General features: G+C 46.3%; 1 pseudogene; it reads right to left on the reverse strand.

Moving 5' to 3' along the window:
- Window positions 1-344: 344 nt before the first annotated feature.
- LOC144230713 (sortilin-related receptor-like) overlaps window positions 345-24,045 on the reverse strand; it is a 64,709-nt pseudogene continuing 41,008 nt past the window's right edge.

Genomic DNA, 24,045 nt, shown 5'->3' on the forward strand with positions numbered 1-24,045 from the left:
TAATCACGGCAGTGCATCCATGTTGGTCTTGCCCTGGCTCCGGTAAATAAATAAATACATAAAATAAAATAAATTTTAAAAAAAGGAAGAGAGCAGCTCTCTAGCAGGGATGGACATGGTTTGATCCAGTGTGTCCCGCGGGAATCCTGCCAGTCAGAGTGGCTAAAATGAGCAAATCAGAGGACTCTAGATGCTGGCAAGAATGTGGAGAAATGGGCACCCTTCTACACTGTTGGTGGGAATATANATTGTAACTCAAAGTGAATCTTTTTAAAATAAGCCATCGACTATCTTTATCAAATAAAATATTTACACCATTTGGTTTCTAGTGAGGGAAAGCCCTTTCAGGCTATCACCATGGGGATGTCGTCTGAAAAGCCAGTTATCATAGGAGCATCTTCATCGTCTTCCCCGAAAGGCAAAACCAAGTCGGTCCTTGAGTCTCTGAGCACTTGCTCCCAGCTCCAGCCTCAGCACCCGCCCCTCTGCCCCAACCGCCCCCAACACCATTGCGGGCCCCCAGCCTGGGAAATTGGTGCCACAACCCTCCAAGCACAGTGGTCAAAGCCAAAACCCAACTCAGAGCCCCTGATGCTCTTGGGTCACCTTCTCCCCATCCATGGTGACCAAGCTTATTTTAGTGGTACCTTGAACTTAACCAAGTAAAGAAAGTATATCTTTCAGGGAGGAGACTCTTAGTACCTACCCAAAAGTCCAATGGGTGATGTACGTTCCCTAATTTGAAGTATCCACACCCTACAATAACACAGTGAACTTCTTTATCTGTTTTCTTCTCTGAACCCACACTGCTCCAAGGAAAGGGATGTCAGAGGGGTTGAAGCTACTTGAGGACAGCTTCCCAGACTACTGGGCCTTGTGGCCCCCAGTACAATCCTGTACAACTACCTTGCGATCCACTTTCAGTGATAACTGTGTGGTACCATTAACTCTTTTTTCTGCCTATAACAGAAGGAAAGAACCCACCCCATTCATGGAATGCAGACCAAATACTTGTACCAAGCAAGACAGGAAACTGAGGAGGGCACAAAGCTAACCTCAAATGATCAGTGATTAGGGAATATACGAATACTTTCATAAACAACAACAACAAAAAAATACAACTGGTTTACAGGGGGGAAAAATAGGTATGAAAAATCAGTCCATAGTCTGAGTTTGGGGAAGACCCCAAAAGACACCTAACTTATTATATTAAGTGGTCTACTAGTTCTACTAGCATTTTGTAATTAGAGCATGTAGACATTTTATGTTATGTTTTTTATTTATTTTTGAGAGTCAGAGAGAGACAGTGTGAGCAGGGGAGGGTCAGAGAATGGGAGATACAGAATCCGAAGACAGGCTCCAGGCTCTGAGCCAGCCATCAGCACAGAGCCTGACGTGGGGCTCGAACCCACTCAGGGCTCGAACCCATGAACCTTGAGATCATGACCTGAGCTGAAGAGTTGGACACTTAACCGACTGAGCCACCCAGGCGCCCCAAGCATGTAGACATTTTTAAAGTGGATTTTCTTTCTTTTCTCCATACCGTGTTTATGGATGCATAAAAGCAGAATGACTGGTGAAGTGTCCCTATCGATCAGAAAGAGACATAGTCAGACGGAAAAGGCTTCTCTGGACAGAAGTCAGTTGGGAAGGTGTGACTTCTTATCTTGACTAGGCTCTTCAAAGATGTCAGACCTCTGGGCCCGTGAAGGATGAGAGTGGTTGGAAATTCCTGAAAATCTGCTGATACTCTGGGGGTTTTGAAAGCCCAGGGCCCATCCATCCTTCCTGTACAAGGCCAGCGCCCCCCACCCCCACCCCTGTGTTCCACACAACCTCTCCACTGCAGAGAAGGCTAGCATTTTAGTTCAGGAGCAAGTCCAAAGCAAAGGGCTCCGGCTGGTTTAACCTAGAGCCATAGGATCATTGGCTGATGAAGAATCACTCAGGTGTCAAGTTGAGGGGGTCTGCACCGGAGGGAAGAGCCAAGGCACCCCACCCCACTTACCCAGGTCTTCCCCGGAGGAGAAGATGGCCAAGCCCAGCCGGGAGCTGTAGTGGCTGTTGGCTGCTCTGCAGCCTCCAATACTTCATGTACAGGATGGCAAAGCCAACGGCCAGGCTCAGCAGTATCAGGAACAGGATGGGCATCACGACAGCGGCCACGTCCGGAGACCTAGCAGCCCGAGCCGCGGATGCATCCGTACTCCGGCTGGCGGAAGACGGCCGCATGTGACCCTCCTCTGTAAAGGCAGCGGAGCTGGCCGGGCACCTCATCACCCCACCCCACCCCCGACAAAAAATGAGGAGCTTGCCAATGTCACCCAAAACACCGGCCTGATGTGGCCTGCTCCTGCACAGGACACCCAGTTGCGTCCCCAGCCTTGTCACAAGCATAGAGACCACGGGCCTCATGCAGGCAAATACGTCAATTACATGAGACTTCTAATCACTGCCTTGTTGTTTATTTAGATAATCTCTTGGAAGGGAGACCTCTGTTGGGGTATCGACGTTGATTTCATTAGCATTATTACTTAAGACTGCTTGTTTGCTTTCCATAAGAGGATGTGAAATCAGACCACTAATTAATGAGATTGTAATTATTTCCCCCTACTTGGCACCAAACCCATTTTGAACTGCAATTACCTGAAACTCCATTGAGTGATACAAATGAGATCCCTTTACTGCAACACTAACTTAACAGCTCATGAAGTTTTATGAGGTTTTTTGCTTACTTAAATAAAAGAGAGAGAGAGAACCCTTCCATATACATTTAACATTTTAAAAATGTACTCTGCAAAGCCATTCAGGTGTCTGTGAGCTAACAATGATGCCCACTTCCCACTGCCTTAAACAAATTCTCACTTTGTGCTGATGCATGGAGATATTTGTACCAATAGGGCCATAGGGCAAAGCCATCCCCCTGCTGGGTTAGGACCGGTCTTAAAAATCCCTGGGGAGGGGCACCTGGGTGGCTCAGTTGGCTAAGCGTCCAACTTTGTCTCAGGTCATGATCTCACCTGAGATTTTGTGGGTTCAAGCCCCACATTGGGTTCTGTGCTGATAGCTCGGAGCCTGGAGCCTGCTTCGGATTCTATGTCTCCCTCTCTCTCTGCCCCTCCCCTGCTCATTCTCTGTCTCTGTCTCTCAAAAATAAATAAACATTAAAAATTTTTTTTCTTTAATTCCCAGGGAAAGTCGGAGCCTGAGGCAGGAAAATGGAACTTGGGAGCCAGTTTTAGCTAAAGAAGCAAAGTGGACCTTCCCCGTCCTCTAGGAGCCTCATCAGGATTGAGGCTGCTCCCTGCTTGGGGGCAAGGTGCTGGGGGACAGGCCTATGCCTCACAGGGAAGGCTCTGAAGCCACTCAGGCATTCATCCCAATGAGATGGGCCAGAGAACAGCCACTTCTTGCAAGCTTAAAATAAGAACTCAATATCCAGGTCTTCAAATTCTTTCATTATTGACCTACTGGGAAAAGCTGCAGCAAAATCTTCCTTCACACGGCCCAACGTCACCCCATCTGTGACGTGGTAAATTAGGGGGCTGCTCATGCCTGGAACATGTAAGAGGAACCAGTGGCAGAGGAAAGAGGAATGTACGAGCCCCTAGCTGCCCATCCGGCTTCTGTGGGGTAAGACGGAGACTCACCGAGGCCTCCCTGAGAGATTCTTTCTGCTGGACAATTCTGGTTTTATAAAGGCAGCAATTCTCCCCCCAAGTCTATTTCACAGTTGCTAATTGGTTTTGCTTTAAAAAGGAGGTTCTATTTAGGAAACACTAAGTTAACAAGACTTCTGTTGTTTGTTTCCTGTGAGACCTTCTCAGAACCTCTCATATGCTTGGATTCTCCAAAGGGACACGGGCTGCAAGGTCTTCCTCTTTCAGGGAGGTGCCTAGGACACACAACGTGACAGAACACACAATGACTCCAACACAGGATTTTGTCTTGCTCATTGGTGAGCTCCCAGCTGGGAGTAAATGGTACTAATAAGACCAGTGGCAAAACATGCGTTGACGTGCTGGCCAGGCTACTATGACACAAGCAGAATTTCTGGGTAAGTGAAGGGCTCCTCTCCTGCCCCCCACCCTCAGCATGACCCAGCACTGATATCTGGGAGTGTTTATAATACAAGATACTGGCCAAATTCAGGTTCTGATCTGGACTGATGGCTACGATGAAGGGCAAGGCTATACAATCTGTTACTCTATGGGAAGGAGATTATCTACTGACTTTGAGGAATCACAGGGAACGTTAGCATACTGGAGGCTCTGAGAAGTCCTGCAAACAACGAGTAACAAAACTCATACTAACCTAGAATTTCCTGAGCAGAATCTCCTTTTTAAACACAACCTACTGCTATCCTATTCCCTCTTGTAGGCTCTACACTCAGAATTTAGTCACTCAGTAACCCCAGCTCCTTATGCCATGCCTGGCTCAGGAGGTATTTGTTAAATAAATCAGTGCGTGATTCCACAGATGCAGAAATGACTCTTTTGAGCTGAAGGAATGTTTTAAATGTACTTGAGAAAGACACACACATTCATCAGACTGTACCACATCCTTTGTCTATTTCCCCAGAACTGAAGATGAAACTCCTACAGGAGTGACTTACCAGACCCCAATTCGTCATACAGCAGGACAGCAGGCTCCCCACAGATCTGACTGCCAAAAAGGCATCTTGCTTGCACAGTGAAAGTGTAATTATGACTCAGTTTCAGGTTGGAAATTTTAAAGAAATTGTCAGTGGTATTCCCAAGGTAAGCTGAGATATTCATGGCACTATCAAACATGTGTATCTCATAACCATGAAAACAAAGACACAAGAGATTGTTTGGGAAGTTGAATAAGGAATCTGACAGCTCCTATTACCGGTTCCAACTTTATGTGAGCTCCTTATTGCAGGTTTTTATAGATGCTAAAGCACTTTGGGTTTCTTACTAGATCTTTTTACATTACCACTGAGATACTGGATTCAAAAAATGGTAATTTTCCTGTCCCAAATGTCTCACATAACTACCATACTCACTTATATGCTACAAAGTGGAGGTGAAAAGTACAGCTCTAATAAAAGCCCATTTTAATAAATATTTTGGTACACATTCAAAGTTCTGGTCAAGAGTCCACTCATCTCAAGCAATATGAATGGCAACAAAGGATCCAGACAATTCAGCAATAGTTTGCTGCAATGGGATTGGACTAATAATAAATCCAGGTTGTGGTGGCCCCCAGCAGTGGGGCTGGAAAAGTCAGGACATTTCTAGGGAGAACGGTGGGTGGGAACTCTCCACTGTCAGCTCACAGCTCACTCCCCAGGTCCTCACTTTCTAGCTCCTCTCCTCTGGGCTGATGGTGGCTGCAGACCAACTTGGCCTTGACTAGAAAGCACCTCAATGTTGAGCTGGGGTCAGAAATGACTCCCAGACTTCTCTGATAATCTCCAAATATTCCAGTATGAAAGCTACCAACTCCCACCCCACCAGCACCAAAAAAAGCCCTACTCTCTTAGCTCTATCCACATATTAGGCCCCACTGCATACTCACTTGGTCCCAATCCATTGACCTGCCTGTTCTCTGAACTCTAACCATGAGGGAGAGAAGAAGGATGTGCTATGTGCTTATGCCAGGGCCCTCACTGGGAGCCAGGTACTGACCTCAACCTAAAAGCTGGGCTTCCACCACGAGGTGGACAATTGGCTGCCAGACTAGGCTTCCCAATACCACCCACCTGGAATCCTGTCCCTCCATTCTTCTTTAGAAACCAGAATTGATTACTTCTATCTAATATGCATTTGCTATAGAACGTTTGCAACATACATAAAGGTATCAAGGAAAACATGTAAATGATACACATATCAGTCTTTAATTTAATTAACTATTACACATCCTCTTCTTTTTGACGTTAAAGTTGTTTCCTCTTTCTTGCTACCAGAAATAAAAGTGCCCTGAACAGCCTTGTACATAAATTCTTTATGCACATTGTTGCCTGAGAATAAAATACTGAAAGAACTGCTGGGTCAAAGGCTGCGGATGCTTTTATTTCTGACACATTATTACCAGTGCCTTACAGAAAGGCTGAACCAATTCATATTTCCAGCATGCTAATCTCCCCATCTATGGCTTCATCTGGTAATGCCCTTCCCCCCAAAACTTAGCCAATTTAATGTGAAAGTGTCTGATATTTGGTGTTCAGATCACTAGTGAGGTTGATCCATTTTGTCACGTGCCTCTTACTGCTGGAATTTTTACTCTGTTACTGGTACCTTTTCAAAAATCAGAATATTACTATTTTGAACTGCTTTGAAAGCTGTCTTTTTATCTGAGTATATTAACCATTTATACTTCAGGTCTGGTAGAGTTGCACGGATTTTTAAATTTTAAGCTAGCTTTGCTACTGGCATTAGGGGGTGACCATTTATAACCCCAGTGCCCAAAAGAGCCACGGTGGATTTATCGTGTGTCTCTGTAGTTCATGCTTTGCTGACAATGGGGACAAATCAGGTCCACTTAAGAACCTGTCCATCTTTGGGCCCTCCTCTGCCCTCCCGTCTCCTGTTGCAAATATAGTCATGGGTCTGCCAACGACAAAACAAAACCAAAGAAGTCTTTTCCATAGATCAATGGACTATCTGCAGGTACTTCTTGGTCCCTCTGACATCACGGGAAAGAAATCGCAATGCCAGGGTGCGGATGTAGCTCAGTCCCAGGCACTGAGGCCATGGCCATGCTCTCAGACTGTCAGAAGGCCCAGGGAGGCTCCAGCCACTTCCCCCGACTTGCAGGAAGAAACGAGTTCAGGAATGAAAGGTGCTTAGTGCAGGGTGTCTCTTCTTTAATGGGCAGTATAAATCTCTCAGTAATTAGCAAGCCCACAGAAAATGGCCATTTCGTTCTCAAGTTCACCCCCTTGCCCTATTCCTTCTCTCCCTCCCATTGATGCCAGTATGCTGGTAATGACCTCAGCTCTAAAGCTGCATCACAGTTAGACCCCCAAAGTCATTGAGAAGGAGGGAGGAACTCACCTTGCTTTCACTGAAATGCTTTTCCTTCAAAGCTAGACTTTTGCAAAACAGGAGAACATGGTCATTTTCTGTTATGGTTTTTAAGGCATCAGATGCGGATAATGAAACTGAAAATTAAAGATACAACACGATGCGGTTGGTGGCTATATATTGGAACCATTGTTCTCTCTCATCTGTTGGAGGGAGGTGAAATAATGCTAACTTGAAAGGTGAGGTTAAGGAAGACAGGAAACACACAGAGCCTAGCACACGGCAGACACTCTTTAAGTGGCATCTCTTTTGTTGCTGTTATAATACCTTGAGCCAAGGAATTTGGATAGCACCTGCTGAGTAGCCCTCAGATGGCCAAAAACAAATGAGGTGGGGGAGAAAAGGAAGGGGTGGGACGGACTACAGTCTCAGAGCCTTCCTGGACTTCCGCTCTGGTTTCAGTCTGCGAAGGAGTGTGAAAGAGACCCAGGATGTGGAGAATGACAGCTGCCCCACCAGCCCACCCCACTGTAGTCCCGGCACTGGAACACTGCCCTGCCCACCAGGTGTGGACACGGAAGGGAGCATCTGTGCACGCAGTTCCTGACAGACATTCTGCACCTACAGGCTTCCTGGCAGCCCTATGACTACCTAGCTGTGCGAGAAGCCTCCTGATCTCTCTCCTGTTTACCTGTGGTGATTTTTATGCTGGAATCTTTGCTCATGTTCCCCAGCTGGACAATGACGTGGTATTTTCCTCCAGGTTCCAACTTGTTAAAGGTGATTCCACAGTTGCGGGATTTTATTTTGTAGCTTCTGTCGCTCTTCCTTATTAGATCTTTAACTGCAACAACATATAACTAGAACAAGAACAGACCTTAATGGTAATCAGAAACTTGGCATTTTTGGCTTTTTGTAATTCGTCGGTGAATGACATCACCTAAGTGCATCAGTGGCTGCGACCCATAGCAACAATGTTTTGAGCCCCACAGTCTGACTCAGATCTTTGGAAAGCCTTTGGGGTGGCCAGGTCCAAATCTGGAACAAGTATTCATTCCCAGAACTGTGCACAGAATTATCAGCCTGACCCAAAACACAGTCCTAGGGCTGCCACATTTATTGTGGCATCAGCCAAGAAGTTGGAACAGGCAAGAAAAATCCAAACTCAGTGTTCAGTGTGTCTCCCTAGCTATGATAGTTTCAAGACATTGTCAGAGGAGATAATGAAAGGACAGAAAGCTCTGCTTGTTCTCGCCCCTAGCGTGCTTCTCACACATATGAATGCAAGAGGAAAATACGGGGGCAAGTGGTAGGCGCAGGAGACACTATCACCAGGAAGAGGCTGCAAGTCAAGGAGAGCCTTAGCTACCAAGGATCTAAAACCACCCACCTCAGGGCGCTCTGTCAGTTGAGTGTCCAACTTCGACTTGGTTCATGATCTCACAGTTTGTGAGTTGGAGCCCCACATTAGTCTCTGTGCTGACAGCTCAGAGCCTTGGAGCCTGCTTCGGATTCTGTGGTTCCCTTTCTCTCTGCCCCTCCCCCATTCGTGTTCTGTCTCTTTCTCTCTGTCTCTGCCAAAAATAATAAACATTTTAAATATTTTAAAGTAAACACAGCATTTAAGAAAACATTTAAAAATAAAATAACACCACCCACCCCTAGGAAGAAGAGGGTAGCTTGGAGCAAAGTAAAACAGAAGTTGTTTTCCAGCATTAATGCCTCTTCTTTTAGACCAGGGGCCAGCAAACTTTTTTGGTAAAGGCTCAGATACAAAATACTTTTAGGGTTTGAAGGCCAAACAGGGCTCTACCACAACCATTCAATTTTGCCACGTGTAACATAAGTGAGATGTACACGAATGGTGACAGTTCACCTCTAATAAACTGCATATACAAAAGAAGGCGATGGCCTAGATTTGGCCTACAGGCATTTGTTTGCCAACCCTGCTTCAGAAGGTCAAGGAAAGGAAGGGGAGAAGTCAGAGAAGAAAGAGGGACAAACCAATGTGGCAGCTGGAAATCATGCATACATGGAGGCACCTACAAGGACCCCAGCTGTGGCCAGACAGAAATGGGGGTGAGACACCCTGCTGAGCTCCCACCACCAGGCCTATTTCCTGCCCCACTACAGGACCCCTTCTGTGCTCCCACACCGTGCCAAGAGTATGCACAGCTGGTCGGATGCCCGGCCCACTCACCAAGTCCTGGTCCAGAGAATCATATGAGGACTCCCACTTGATGACGGCTGAGGTTTTGCCGGTGTGAACCACATGCAGGTAACGAGGTGGGAGCCTGTTGTCAGGAATCATCCTTACCATGAAGTAGTCAGAGGCCGACTGTAGGTAGGGCACCACCATACACACCTGAAACAATACCACGTGGACGCAGGCAATCTGTGCTAAGCCATTCCCCCCCACCCACAAAACAGTGAAACATGTATGCAATGAAGATTCAATCATTGCAAAAGAAGATACAAAATGTAAAATAACTCCCACCTAACCCAGATCTCTAATCCATTTCCCTAGAAGTATCACTGGTAACAGTTTTCTGTGCTTCCTTCCAGAAGTGTCCTGTGCATACATAAACACAGATCTACATGTGTGTGCCTACAGATACACACTTCTATGTGCATGTACATGTATGTAGCCTGTTTTTCTCAATTATTTTTTTACAGAAATGAGAAAATATTACACATATTGTTAGGCTCTTCACTTCTTTCCCTTAATTATATAGCATAGAGATGTTTCCCCCTCTGTACAGAGCTCTGTTTCTTTTGAAGGGCTGCCTTGTATTTCATTGCAAAGATCAGCCACAATATTCTTACCCAATCTTGCCAGCCAGTTGTTTCAAATCTTCTGTTATCACAAGCAATAGTGTACCAAACACCTTTGTCCACAGATCTTGGCACACATGTAGCACATGTATGTGTGGGCTATGTTCTTAGAAGTGGAATCTGACAAAAGCGGTGTGTATCTATTCCTGTGACCCATTTGCCAAGTTAGCCATCCCATGCCAGGGAAACTGGTTAAGGGGTCATTCATTCTGGTCAAGCAGGAACTTGATGCTTCCGCAGTACACTGTCCTCACACACTCAGATCCCAGAGTCATGCGACCAGCTCCCAAGGTCCAGGTCTGAGCTAGGCACCCAGGCTTTAAGCCATCCATGAAAAAAAGGGATGTTCTCTGGACTCCCTGGTATGGGAAAACTTACCAGAAACAGATACTGCTCGTCCCTAGTGACAATGACTGTTTTGTTGTGGAGTGAAGTATTCAAGCTCTTCAGATTGCTATAGAGGTCAAGGAAGGACGTAGAATAGAAAATGCCGTAAACCTGTAAACAGGATGAAGAGGGCATCAGCTGAGCAGCCAGGGACTTCATTCTCTTGAAATCCCTCATCTATGCACCTGGGAACCGCTTCAGGGGAGCTCAGAAGAGAGAGGTCTTCATTCAGCATGTATTTCATCAGCATGTACAAAGAAGGTGCACTGGGACACATATGGAACCCACACGGCGTATGCTCTCTGTCCTCCTCATTTTTGGAGGAAGGGAGAGCAAAGAAGAAAAACAGACACAATTATAAATGACAAGTTCACGTACACAACAGGGGATGCTACAGGGAAAGACTCCACGAGAAGCCACGGAGAAGGGGGATGGGTCTCAGAGAGCAGGGGGCACCTGAAAAGCACTGACAGAGAAGGGAAGCTGAGCAGAAGTAAGGATGGGAAGGAAGCGAGGGCGTTTGTGGAGAGAAGGGGAGGAGGGGAGGCAGCAGGGAGGACATGGGGAGGTGCCCAGAACCCACCAACTCTTCCTTTCCTCCTTAGGATCCTGGTTCTTGGTGAGAATTGCCACTTCAGAGAAAATTTACACTTCCCACCTCCCCGGAAGCTGGGAAGCCACGTGGCAAAGTTCTGGCCAATGAGCTTTAAGCAGGGGTGTCACGTGGGACCCGAGTGACAGCTCATTAAAATAGGGGGAGGAGCTCTCCCTCCAGCCCTCCTCCTGCCTGGAACACATGATGGTGTGACTCCAGACCTCCCAGACCTTGAGGTGACCTTGAAGATGGATGCCACGGGCACCCTGGGTCCCAGATCAAACCGTGCTGCTGCTGTTCAAACCCAGGGCAGCAGAAGGATTCCACCTTCACTTTCTGCCCTGTGATATGTGGCCATTCTGAAACCCTGCTGATATGGGTGGAAAACTGGGAGTTTAAAGCAGGGATGGGGGATTTGATGGGCTTGCAGGGGGGGGGAGGGCTGCTGGCAGGTTTATAGCAGGGAAGGGGCAGTAGAGTGCTGAGGAGGCTTTCTCTCTCAGGTGGCATGAAAGCCTGCCTGGGCAGGTAGGACAGGAACTTGAAGAAGGCTCTACAAGTACAGAGAGGTGGGGGAACCGGAGGGCACGGCTCAGGAACGTGCATGGGGTCTTCCAAGGACCCCACAGCTATGCATTTTCTCCAACTGCTCAGTAGTCACAGCCAGAGAGGGGAAACCATATAGGGAAGGGGACGGGAAGCCATAAGGAGATGATAAACTGGCAGGAGGTGAGGAAAGAAAGAATTAGGGGGCTCGAGGGTATCAGAGGCAAAGCAAATGGAGTAGGAATAGGAAAATGAGGGTGCTCAAAGCACAAGATGGGGCAGGGTTGGGGGCCTCCAGGCTCAGAAGCTGGCCTGGTTTCCATGGAGAGGCCCAGGGGCTGCTGGGAGTGGGGTGAGGTGGGGTGGCTCTGGCCAAGGGCCAAGAGAGGGCCCCAGGAGCCAAGGAGGCCAGGGTGCAAGAGGCCCCCAGAGACGGACAGCAGTTGTGGCAGTTCCCATGGTGGAGAGAACAACGGTGAGTGATGAACTCCAGTCCTCAGTGGACTGAAGTCGGGAAGAAGCGGAGAGCTTCCTACAGGTGATTTCATGGGTCCCCTCACCCTCTGCAGGCTATGACGAGCAAGGACCAGCAGAACAGGCTACTTCTCTGAATCCACATGTAATTAGAGACCCTGAGGTCAAGGAATGTTCCAGGGTGCCGTGCACTAGGCCCTACTCTGCAAACATGCTTGGGTGTGACAAGGTGACCATGCCCCTGGCTGGGCATATAAGCAAGAAAGGCCCTTTGTGAGAAGGATCTACTTCGAAGGAAACGGGGGTTCTGGGCCTGGCTCTGGGCATCTCATCTCTGTCTTGCCTCAGAATCGGGATCTGGAGCAACAAAAGGGCAGAGGCTGTCACATGAGCCAGCCCTGAGCTCAACCTGGTTTACGGTTTCCTCCAGTTTCAATTCTGGTGAGCCACTTGACCCCTCTGGGCCTTAGTGTCTTCACTGGTAAACTGAGAACACTGACCCCAGGGGCTGATGAAAGGATTATGTGATAGAAGAAGAATAAAATGTTCTTGGGATGCCTTACTTCTTTCTTCAAGGCTGACCTTATGATTACGATTACGTGCAAACCTTGGTTCGTTCCCCATTGCTCAGTCCCGCTCCAAATGCACACTGGAGATGGTATCAGAAGACAAGACACAGGCTTTCATCCTCACCAGTCACTGTGAGGACTCGCTAAGTCTCGCTTATGCATTTAGTTCTATGGGCTTCTCCATTTGGAAAACTCAGAAACCCTTCTCCTCAAGGAACCTACAAACTAGGGAGATAAATAACACATGGAAAACATAACGAAGATAAAGAAGTATCTAATGAAACAGTAGTCTGAATGGCACCAACTATAAATTTCTTGGGAGTTAATAAGAGAAAGAGATCAGGTAGAAGCCAGTGGGACTGGATTGCAGACCAGAAGGACAGAAGGACTCCAGGAGGAGAAAGAGCATAAGCCAAGGTGCAGAGGCAGGAGGGGGTGAAAATGTGACAAGAACCTTGGGAAGACCCATCTAAAAGCAAAGGAAGGTACACATTGAGGTGTTACAGGAAATAAAAACCAGCTTCAAAAAGGAAGCACAAATCTGATCATAGTGAGTCAAAATACATAAATAAAGACCAAAAAAAGACCTATACAACATGCAGTAGGGACAGTGGGACATGTGGCAGAAGCAGCCCAAGAAGGCAACCTATGGGTGGGGGGGTCACATAGGTGGGGGAGATTTGGAGGGGTCTGTTAGTCCTGCTGACGTCACCACACCCATGAGCCAAGATGAGTCAGCCATTACAGGAACATGGCCCCTTCTTCAAACTCACAGTCTCTTCCACAGGAAAGAGCATGCACATTTTTTCTCAGCTTCTAGGCCAAGATGTGGAAAGGGATGCTGGGGCTGGGATGATGGGTGCCTCTAGAAGGTAATCCAGAACTGACCAAGAGGGCAGTTTCTATCTGGATGAGAAAGGAGGAAGCAGTAACAGAGGAGAAAGCCCTCGCTCGGGCTACCTGATAGCCTAGCATCAGGGGAGAGTCCATACTGACTCTGCAATGGTCAGTCTGGCTAACTTACCACTTTCTTGGGGCCAGTCTGATTGATGGCCTTGGCTTTGAGGCTAGGAGTAGGTGGGCGGAGTCCTTTGGTCATGACATGCTCGAATGCCAGAGGACTATCCCCTAAATCAGTCTTGGCCCAGGCAGAAATCTCATAAGACATATGAGCAGTCAAATTGGTAACTAAAATCAGGGACAGGAAGATGTTGGGAGGGAGCTGGAGGCGTCAGTCAAGAATTTGTGTCTTGACAAGCCAAGATATAGACTCTTAACTACAGAGAACACACTGACATTACCAGAGGAGAGGCGGGGTGGGGGTGGGGGTGCTGGGTGAACTAGATGGTGGGAACTAAAGAACACACTCATCATGATGAGCACTGAGTAATGTATAGAATTGATGAATCACTATGTGGTACACCTGAAACTAATATAACACTGGATGTTAACAATACTGGAATTAAAATTAAAAATTTAATTAAAAAAAGAATTTTTACCTTGCAATACAACACCCTATTTTTTAAGGTGTTGTCTTTTTTTTTTAATCTCTACCCCGTGTAGGGCTTTAACTCATGACCCTTAGATCAACAGTCACAGGCTGTTCAGACTGAGCCAGCCAGATGCCCTGATACCCGATTTTTTTTTTATGGTAATCTCTCAATTCAAGTGAGACTCAATTGCTATAGGATTTTCATTGTTTTACGAATTCATCCCAGAGTTATTTACTGATGACTCCTACAAATAACACACTTGCACGGGGCGCTGGGTACTCTATTTTTTTACTTTTATTTTTTTTTCATAAATAGTTTATTGTCAAGTTGGTTTCCAACAACACCCAGTGCTCAACCCAAGTGCCCTCCTCCATGCCTATCACCCCTCCCTCCCCCCCACACCCATCAGTCCTCAGTTTGTTCTCAGCATTCAAGAGTCTCTCCCTCTCCCCCACTATTTCCCCCTTCTTCTCCCCCACAGTCCTCCGTTAAGTTCCTCCTAATCCTCCTATACATGCAAAATATGGTAGGTGTCCTTCTCTGCCTGACTTATTTCACTATCTTAAAATTTGTATGGAACCACAAAAGACCCCAAATAACCAAAGTAATATTGAAAAAGAAAACCAAAATGGGAGGCATCACCATCCCAGACTTTAGCCTCTACTACAAAGCTGTGATCATCAAGATAGTATGGTATTGGCACAGAAACGGACACATAAACCAATGGAATAGAATTGAGAACTCAGAATTGGACTGAAAAGTATACAGCCAACTAATCTTTGGCAAAGCAGGTAAGAGTATCCAGTGGAAAAAAGACAGCCTCTTTAACAGATGGTGCTGCTGCTAGGAATTTACCCNCATAAATAAATAAATTTTAAAAATGCTAAAAATTTTTTAAAAAATAATTATATAGAAAAAACTTTATCTTGGTGATGAATATTCCAAGTTTTAAAGTTTTAAAAATTTTGCTTGTCAATTTAAATGTTTTTTATCATTTCATGTTCTAAATCTCTAATAAACAAAAGAGATTAAGAAACAATTAAAAAAAACAGATGGTGCTGGGAGAACTGGACAGCAACATGCAGAAGAATGAAACTAGATCATTTTCTCACACCATACACAAAAATAAACTCAAAATGGATAAAGGACCTGAACGTGAGACAGGAAACCATCAACACCCTAGAGGAGAAAGCAGGAAACAACCTCCTTGACCTCCACCGCAGCAATTTCTTATTTGACACATCCCCAAAAGCAAGGGAATCAAAAACAAAAATAAAGTATTGGGACAAGATTAAAAGCTTCTGGGTAGTCTCTTTAAAGCTGACCATCTGAGGGGCACCTGGGTGGCTCATTCAATTGAGGTCTGACTTTAGCTCAGGTCATGATCTCACAGTTCATGGGTTCGAGCCCCACATTGGGCTCTGTGCTGACAGCTCAGAGCCTGTAGCCTGCTTCGGATTCTGTGTCTCCCTCTCTCTCTGCCCCTCCCCTGCTCACTCTCTCTCTCTCTCTCTCAAAAATAAATAAACATTTAAAACATTTTTTTAAGTTGTGTCCAAGAATATTTAAAGAGACTAAAAATTCTTAAAACTTGATATTAAGTGAAAAAGGCAGGATATAAAACTACAGTTGTGTCTAGGACACAAGTTTGAACCTGCGTGGGCCCACATGTACATGCGGTTTTTATAATCTGATACTGTAAGTGTATGCTGGCCTTTCCTTATGATTTTCTTAAGAACACTTTTTTCTAGCTTACTCTATTGTAAGAACACAGTATATAATACATGCCACATAACAAAATATGTGTTAATTGTCTGTTCATGTTATTGGCAAGACTCCTGGTAGACAGCAGGCTGTTAGTAGTTAAGTTTTAGGGGAGTCCAAACTTATATGCAGATTTTCAACTGGATCAGTGTCCTCTAACCCCTGACTGTTCAAGGTCAGCTGTGTTCAAATGAAGTCTATTTCAGAAAAGAACAACTGCACTTAGAGTGGCTGCTATTGCAAGGATTAAAGAAGAAAGTGCTTGGGGCGCCTGGGTGGCTCAGTCAGTTAAGCGTCTGACTTCAGTTCAGGCCATGATCTCACAGTTTGTGGGTTCGAGCCCCGCATCAGTCTCTGTGCTGACAGCCAGCTCAGAGCCTGGAACCTGTTTCAGATTCTGTGTCTCCCTCTCTCTCTCTGACCCTACCCTGCTCACGCTGTCTCTCTTTCTTTCTCAGAAATAGATAAAAACATTAAAAAGAAAAAAAAAGCAAGTGCTTAAAAAAAAACAAAAGAGCACTTGGCACGGTGTCTTGCATCTAGCTAGCCCTAATATATTTCGGGCAAGGGACAAGACGATGACTGTTACTGATCCTGCCGATTTCTATGGGTGTGACACTGAGACAATGAGATCACAGCCCCAGAGATTAGAAAGATGCACGTTCTGAAGCAGCAGCTTTCTGAGGGAATTACTTTATCTATGAAACTTGGGGTCTCAGCCACAAAATGAGCACATCCCACAGAATTATTACTGGGGTTACATAAAGTGCCTAGGTTATAAAGAATGCCTAGGTAAATGCCTATACATGGTAGATGCACAGATATAAGAGGGACTGGGGTAACTCCTTCCCTCCTCCCTTAGCCCAGTTTCCTTGTCCATTCATTCAATAAACGTGCCGTGAATACCAACTATGCACCACGCCCTCTGGACCTCGCATTAGCAAAGCAATAGAGAACCAATGCCAGAAAAGAAAGGCAGGTAACTCACTCTCAGAACTTTCTCTTGTAGCTAAAGAATCATAAGTAGATGGTTAATCTAGCTTCTTTCCAGTTTTTCCTCTTTGAAGTCTCCAACTTCCATAAGAGCCAATAAGCTAGAGAAGGGGGCTGAGAAGCCACCAAGTGGACCCACCCATCCCCGATGGCAGGGATCATTTACAGTCTCTTCCCTTGGCCCTCCCACAATGGCAATCCACTTTCCAGGTGGCCCACACACAAACTCTGCTGCCACGAAGTATCAATCTCCTTCTTCCTCCCTGCACACACACCAACTAGCTCCAAGGTGTTACCTTTGTGTGATAAGATGCTCCCCCAGAAGTTCAAAGTGATCTTCTCTTGTTTGTGGGCATCAGATTCCCAGAAGAGGTTCACCACATAACTATTCACCTGTCAAGAACCAGGAAACAGGTTACAAGAACGGTACACGGTCCGGGAGCACAGCAAACACAAAATGCACCGCTTGGCCACTGTTGCTTTCAGTATCTCCTTTCTTACAGGTTGTTCTTCTGATCCTTAGGCTGCTTCCATGTGTGCAATCGCTGAATAGTTATACAGTGCCTACTTCTAAAAACAGGTGTGCCTGGGTGCCTCAGTCAGTAAGTGTACAACTTCGACTCAGATCATGATCTCTTGGCTCGTGAGTTTGAGCCCCATGTCCGGCTCTGTGATGACAGCTCAGAGCCTGTGTCTCCCTCTCTCTCTGCTTCCCCCCACTCATGCTCTGTCTCTGTCTCTCAAAAATGAATGTTAAAAAAATTTTTTAAACAAACATGAGACTATGTAGAGTATAAAATATGGGCTTGATGAAATCAAGAACACTGATGCAGAATAAAAGGACAAGAACCAACTCATAAAGGCAGAAAAGGAAAATCTTTAAAGATAATTACGTTATGGTAATTAAGGATAACTCTTAGCTCAGGCCATCCTTGTGGTCAAGGCCAAGAGGTTGATACAAAAGGGGCTCCCTTTGAGCTCTTATTGTCTAACAGGAGCAAATTTACCCATGTGTCAGGAAAGCCTACCTTTTTGAAGTCCCGAGCTCATAAAGGGATTCGATCTAAAGATCTTTAAATACAGGACAACAGCAAAATATAAAAATGCTTTCATGACCAAAAACTGTAACATAGACCGTATTTATGTCAAGGCCATTTCTTACATCAATGGTCTCTGAAGCCAAGGGCAGGTGCCACCAAACTGTAGCCCAGTAAATGGCACAAGGGGCTCTGAAGGCTGTCTGTCCCACCATGGCTTCACGGACAGGGAGGGAAATGAGGCAAAGCAGACAAGAAAGAACACTATGACTTGGAAAACCACAGGCATGCAGAGAAGCTCGGCAGGGCCAGCTTCCCAGGCAGGCCTCGCAGAGCTACCAAGAGGGGGGGCACCAGAAGGGGAGGGCGCATGGTGGCGGCTATGAGGGGCATGTTTCTAAGGTATCCGACTCTGTCTTCCCCTGTGGAAATCTCTGTGTTAGTGCTTCGCACTAGGAAATCCAGTAAAGCTGAAAATTACAGGGCATAGATATTCTGTTAACACCAACTCTTTATTTGCACTATAGATGTGAACCATTTAATTATATGTTTTAAAAAAAAAAAAAGGTGGGGGGAAAGACACAGGGCTGAGGCAGAACAATTACGTGTGAAGACTCACATTGCTCTTCATGGGAGAAGGAACCAACCTAGTGGTGGTATCTTAGTTGTACTGGATCAAATCATTTGTTTTCCTTCATCTTGCTGCCCCATGCATCACCAGCTCCATACAAAGTAGAGCCCCACCCACTGCTCTTTTGAAATTCCAATGTTAGGTTGATGTCACCATCCAAGGTCAGGGTGAAGCTGAGAGAATTCTCACTGTAGCTGTCAATGCTGATCTCTGGTAGTGGAATCACTGAAAACAAAGAGGAATTAAAAAAGAGAAAGCACATGATGAAAAGTGAGGAAGGCACAGGACTCAGTAGTTTTCAACTCGACAGATATAGAGATCTTTGTAGTTGGGGAAGAAAGAGCAGTTCTTGGGCTGCTTCCACTCATCTCTTTTACCACTGTTGTCCTGAAGCTGAGGTTGGGTCCACAGTTGCCTGGCAAACACATAACTCTCTTGGCTAAGGCGGCCCTCCTGGCAGTTAGGTCCAGCAGAGAAGTTCCAGTATGTAAATGCCCCTGAAAGCCTAGCCACAGCCTGGTTCTGAAACCTGCTGGGATCAGAGAAAGCGCCACCTTTATTGGCACTAAGGGAGTCCTAGAGGCCTCAAGTTCTCTTCAAAAGTTGAGGGCAGGCCAGATCATAAGGCATTAGTTGTAAATGCATGTGTGTCAAAATGGAAACCACGTGGCCTCTGGAGTCTGGCAACCCTGAGTTCAAATTCCCATTTTGGACACTTAACAACTATAACTGGAGGCAACTTACTTCTCTTCATACTAATGTTAACTCAACCAATGTGCCTTTTCTTTCCATTTCCAGTAAAGTCCCACCTAGGACAGATGAAGGAGAGAATGCCCGTAAATCACGGGCATTCTCAAAAAAAAAAACAAAAACAAAAAAAAAAACCAGAGCCCAAGCTGAGCACTGGGTGCAGGGAAGGAGAGGGTATGAAAAGAAAGTGGTAGAGAGAAAAGACCCCTCTCAGTGCAAGTGATGAATATGGCACTTATCATTCAGAAGGTCTGTCCACAAGATGGCGGACCATGCTCTGCCAGCCATAATCCAAAGGGCTTAATGGGATCGCTATGATAAAAAAGACAATATTTTAATATTGGACTCGTATACGTGGACTCGTATACTTGACTTTTTAGGATGTGTGCCTCTTATACAGGCAAGGCAAGAGACACTTGACAGAGAGGATAAGATATCATAGTAAAAGATAAAAGATGTACCAAATTCTGGAGGAGTCCCTCCAGATGATCAATCATGTAATGACAGTGGGCATGCAGAAGGAAAAAGGATATTAAGGGCAAGAAGAAGAAAGGATATTAGGGGTTTTAGGCCGCCGACTCGGAGCAAAATGGTGTGGGTGCTGCTATAAAGTCAACCTGAATTATAATCGCAGTGACCGGGGGTAGGTCACAATCCTTTCTGAAGCCCAGTTTCCTTAGCTACCAAATGAGCGTAGGAATACTTAAAGGAATGGTAAGTTTTAAGGCAGATCAATTCATGTAAAACAAACATGGTGCTTAGTATCCAAGTAGTATATAATATATTCGATCTCATGCACTCAATGAGACACATTATGTTATTAATCTATGACATCAAGGGATAAAGGTGGTGCTTCTGGCTGATGCCATTGCCGTGTCTGTCTTGTGGGTTACATCACAACAACACAGCATCACAGACAGAACACAACATATGCTTTGTGACTCGGCGCACCGTGGCCTCTTGCATGTGCCTGAACTAAACAAAACCTGTATGAGCTAAGGCTCACCATCAAAATCATACAGAAGAAGTTTAAGACACGTTCCAAAGCAGGTGTGATTTGTGTTTAGGGAATTCGAGGTACATGTTTTATTGCTGACCTTTCAGGGTCCCTTCTTTTCAATAGGTACGGCCAACATGCTCTGATCGGTTTTGCAGAGGGAAACGACAACACAATAAAAACCCCAGGGGGGTGTGAACTCAGTCCACTTTTTCTAATTACCCACAAGCACCCTGTTACAAAGTGGCTGGCTTCAGTATGTGTGGCTTCCTCTTGCTCAGATCTCAATGAGCCCAAATTTTAAAGGTAACCAAACAGTAAGTCTCCATAACCCATAACCTATTTCTCACAGACTTGGGTTAAAGTAAAACCCCCCAATTGCATTCCATGTGACACTTCTGTCCAGAAACAAAAGCTGCGAGTGCCAAGGCTAAGATCAGGAACCTACTGGGAAGCACGAGCCACAGTCCGTCTCCCCAGGTATGCCAGGAGCCTCCGTTTAACTGCTTTAATTCATTCTTTCATCGACTTTCATCGGCTCGCCCTCAACGCGAGGGACATGAGGGTGGAGGAAACCAGGCTGGGGCGCTGTGCTCGCAGGGACACGTGCAAGCTGGGACAGCATGGCAGGGGTATGCGTCTCGGCCCAGGGGAGGCAGGGCAGCCCAGTGGAGAAAGGCATAGGCTTTGGAGTTGGATCCCAGCCCTCTACCCTTTACTGACAGTGTGGGAAGTGACTTCACTTTCTGGTTCTTGATCTGTTCCTATGGGTGCTGTGAGGGTGCTAAGGGTTCTGTGAGATGGGCTAATGGGTAAAGGCAGCGAGTGCTTGGAGTGACCAGCCCTTGGCAGGCAGTCAGCTATCTCTAGGCTCCGCTCTGGTGCTAGGAATTCACCACTTCCACACCATTTGTCAGCGCCACTGGGGAAGTCGCAAAGTTCAGCCTGGTGTTCTTAAAGACACCATCAATGGAATAGACAAAATCACCTGTACCTTTTGTGAGAAGGAAGAAGTCTTTTGGTTTTGGATACGGTGTATGAGGATAAGAGCTGCACATGAGGGATTCAGAAATCCCTTTGTATGTTTGCATGGTTACAAACCCTCAGGTCAAAAGGAGGAGGAGGAAGGCATTCAGCGGTCACCCGAAGAAACTTTGTATCTAAGGTAGTATGGAAACACCTGGACATGGGTGCTCATGGGGGAGAAGGAGGTTGTGTGAAGATTTCCCATCTCGCATCTCCATTGCCCAGTCATACTGAAAGTTATTTCCAAAGGGATTCTCTCTTCTCTAAATCTGCAAACCCTGGACTCATTCACCTTTTCCTCTGACAGTGGTAATGGGTTTAGAATCGCACCAGTTTCCAACTCCACAGCTAGTCACCGCAGCCACCTTTTCAAATCAGAGCATGAATTAGTAGAAAATAAAGGCAACGCACCATACAGCAAGGGTCCCAAGTGAGCTATGGGGCTGAGACTGCGGCATCGAGGGTGGCAAACATTCTGCACAGAGGGACCCGCGACACTCAGAGGCCCCAGCAACTGAAACAAGGGCTAATGAGAGGAACCTGGGCAAAGGGGGCTGTGACAGTGAGGACATGATGGCATTTGTGTAGACTGATGGATGTCAAGGTTCTTCTAAAGGACAAGTGTGCGTGTGGAGGCATGGGTCCTTACAGACACACATATGGAAAACAATAATGAGAAAACGATCAGGGTCATGGAGTCTGTGTGTGCACTTAAGGGTCCCAACAAACATGTTCTGCACAGAATCTCTCTCTTTTCTGCTAAAGGTATTAGTAATATATTGCTTAAGATCCCTGCAGCATCAGCTTATAAATTCCAAGACCATAGCTCTGCAGCATGCACCTGAGAATCAGCAGAAAGGTGGTTAAGTGCAGAAGTGTGGGAACTGGAATGCTAGCAGAAAATCTGGATGAGAAGTAGGAAAGCTACATTTACCATAAACTCTCGGTTATCTGAGGGAAGTCTGATTTCAAGTTCTCTGTGGCACCAGTTTAAGAGGCTGAAAGAAATGATGGCCTCCCAGAGCAAGGGGTTGGGTATTTAGCAGAGTAAGTACTAAGTCCATAAAGGTGAGCATGTAGCTCTCACACTCTAAGGCTGCCTGGATGGCTGAAATGGGTGCTAACACTCACTCTGATGGTGCACAGGGCATTGACCAGTAAATTCTCTATTTCGCTGAAGTTACTAGTAGCCCTCTGGGATGCCCACACCTTGGAAGCACTCCTGCTGTATTCCACCTGAAGCGAGAAGAAAAAATTATTAAGTACCCGATGGTCAGGGACTTCCTGATACCTGACAAGGAGACAGGAGGAGAGAGGGGGTTGGGGGGTAAAATGCTCTAATGGGCGGACCGCTATTTACCAGGCTATCCCTAATCCAAGCGTTAGTCGCAGAGAACATGCTTCTGCACTCACAGTCTCTTGGTCACACGGTTGCAAGTGCAGATGCTTACAATGTACCCTTGAATGAGGCCATGCGTGTGGACTGGAGGAATCCAGTGGGCCACAATCACGCCTTCTTCCTCCCTGTGGAGAGACAGCTGCAGGTTTCAAGGGGCGTCTGGCACTAGAAGAGAGTCAACGCAGGGTTAGAGCCCATCTGCATGTTGGTAAATGGGAGGAACTTTCCTGAGATTGAAAACAAAGACTAGAAAGAATCTAGAGCCAGCGTTGGGAAGAAGCCACTGGCAAAGGCTGTGAGCTTGGCCTTCTCATCGACAGACCTTTCCTCTCTTCCAGAATGCGAGGTGTGCTGTGCACAAACCAGATTGCAGCTTCGTCGTGTGTGATGTAGGTGTGCGGCTCACCAGGGCTGCGGGATAGAGTCACCTGCAGGCGTTAGACATCCAAAACTGAGATCCTAATTGCCAAGCACAGCGCCTGCTGCCTTGAGTCCTCTCTCACACAACCCTAGCACCATGGGCCTGGCCACAGAGGAGCAAGACTTTCTAACATTCTGTACCCAAATGAATAGGATCACTTTCAAAGCAGGCTTCTGCATTACTTTAGCATGGGCACCGCCAAGACATTTCTGGATCTTCCCTTTTGTGACTGCCTTCAAGAGCCGAGTGAGAAGCCATTCAGGAAAACCGGCTACAAAACTTTCTGGGCAGGGGCACCTGGGTGGCTCAGTCAGTTAAGCGTCCAACTTCAGCTCACGTCATTATCTCACGTTTGTGGGTTCGAGCCCCACATCGGGCTCTGTGCTGACAGTTAGCTCATAGCCTGGAGCCTGCTTCAGATTCTGTGTCTCCCTCTCTCTCTGACCCTCCCCTGCTCATGCTGTCTCTATCTCTCTCTCAAAAGTAAATAAAATATTTTTTTAAAAGCTTTCTGGGCAAACTTCATTCTGGGCAAACTTATCCATGTGGATAAGCCACAAACAATGAATATTATGGGCTGAACTGGTGCCCCTCCATTCCTCCTACACACACACACACACACACACACACACACATGCACGCACATGTACATACACACACACAGAGGCAGAAAATACTATCTACAAACCAAGGAGAGAGAGAGGCCTCAGAAGAAAAGTCCTTGCAAGCACCATGATCTTGGACTCCCAGCCTCCAGAACTGTGGGAAGATAGATTTCCGTCATGTAAGCCACCCAGTCCACATCACTTTGTTACAGCAGTCCCAGAAAGCCAATACAATGAATATTCATCAACTACCAGTGGTCGGCAAGCCTTCCAAGGGCAGGACTGTGCCTCATTCTCCTGAAGTTCCCATATCTAACATAAAGCCTGAGCAGTACTAGGTGCTCAGCTAATTATCTGTGGGAAGAAAATGAATGAGTGGGGTATTTCAAAGATAGCTCTGTGGTGTCAAAAATTTAGCAAAAGTCTTCCTTCATGGCACCATCCCGCTACCTGAGCTTCCATTTTGTTGGGCCAAGCAGTCTGCCAGCATCTTAAACCGAAGCTAGCCCCTCACACAAGCACATGCCCCAG

Source organism: Crocuta crocuta, unplaced genomic scaffold, assembly GCF_008692635.1.
Source record: "Crocuta crocuta isolate KB4526 unplaced genomic scaffold, BGI_CrCroc_1.0 scaffold316, whole genome shotgun sequence".
Taxonomy (NCBI): Eukaryota; Metazoa; Chordata; class Mammalia; order Carnivora; family Hyaenidae; genus Crocuta; species Crocuta crocuta.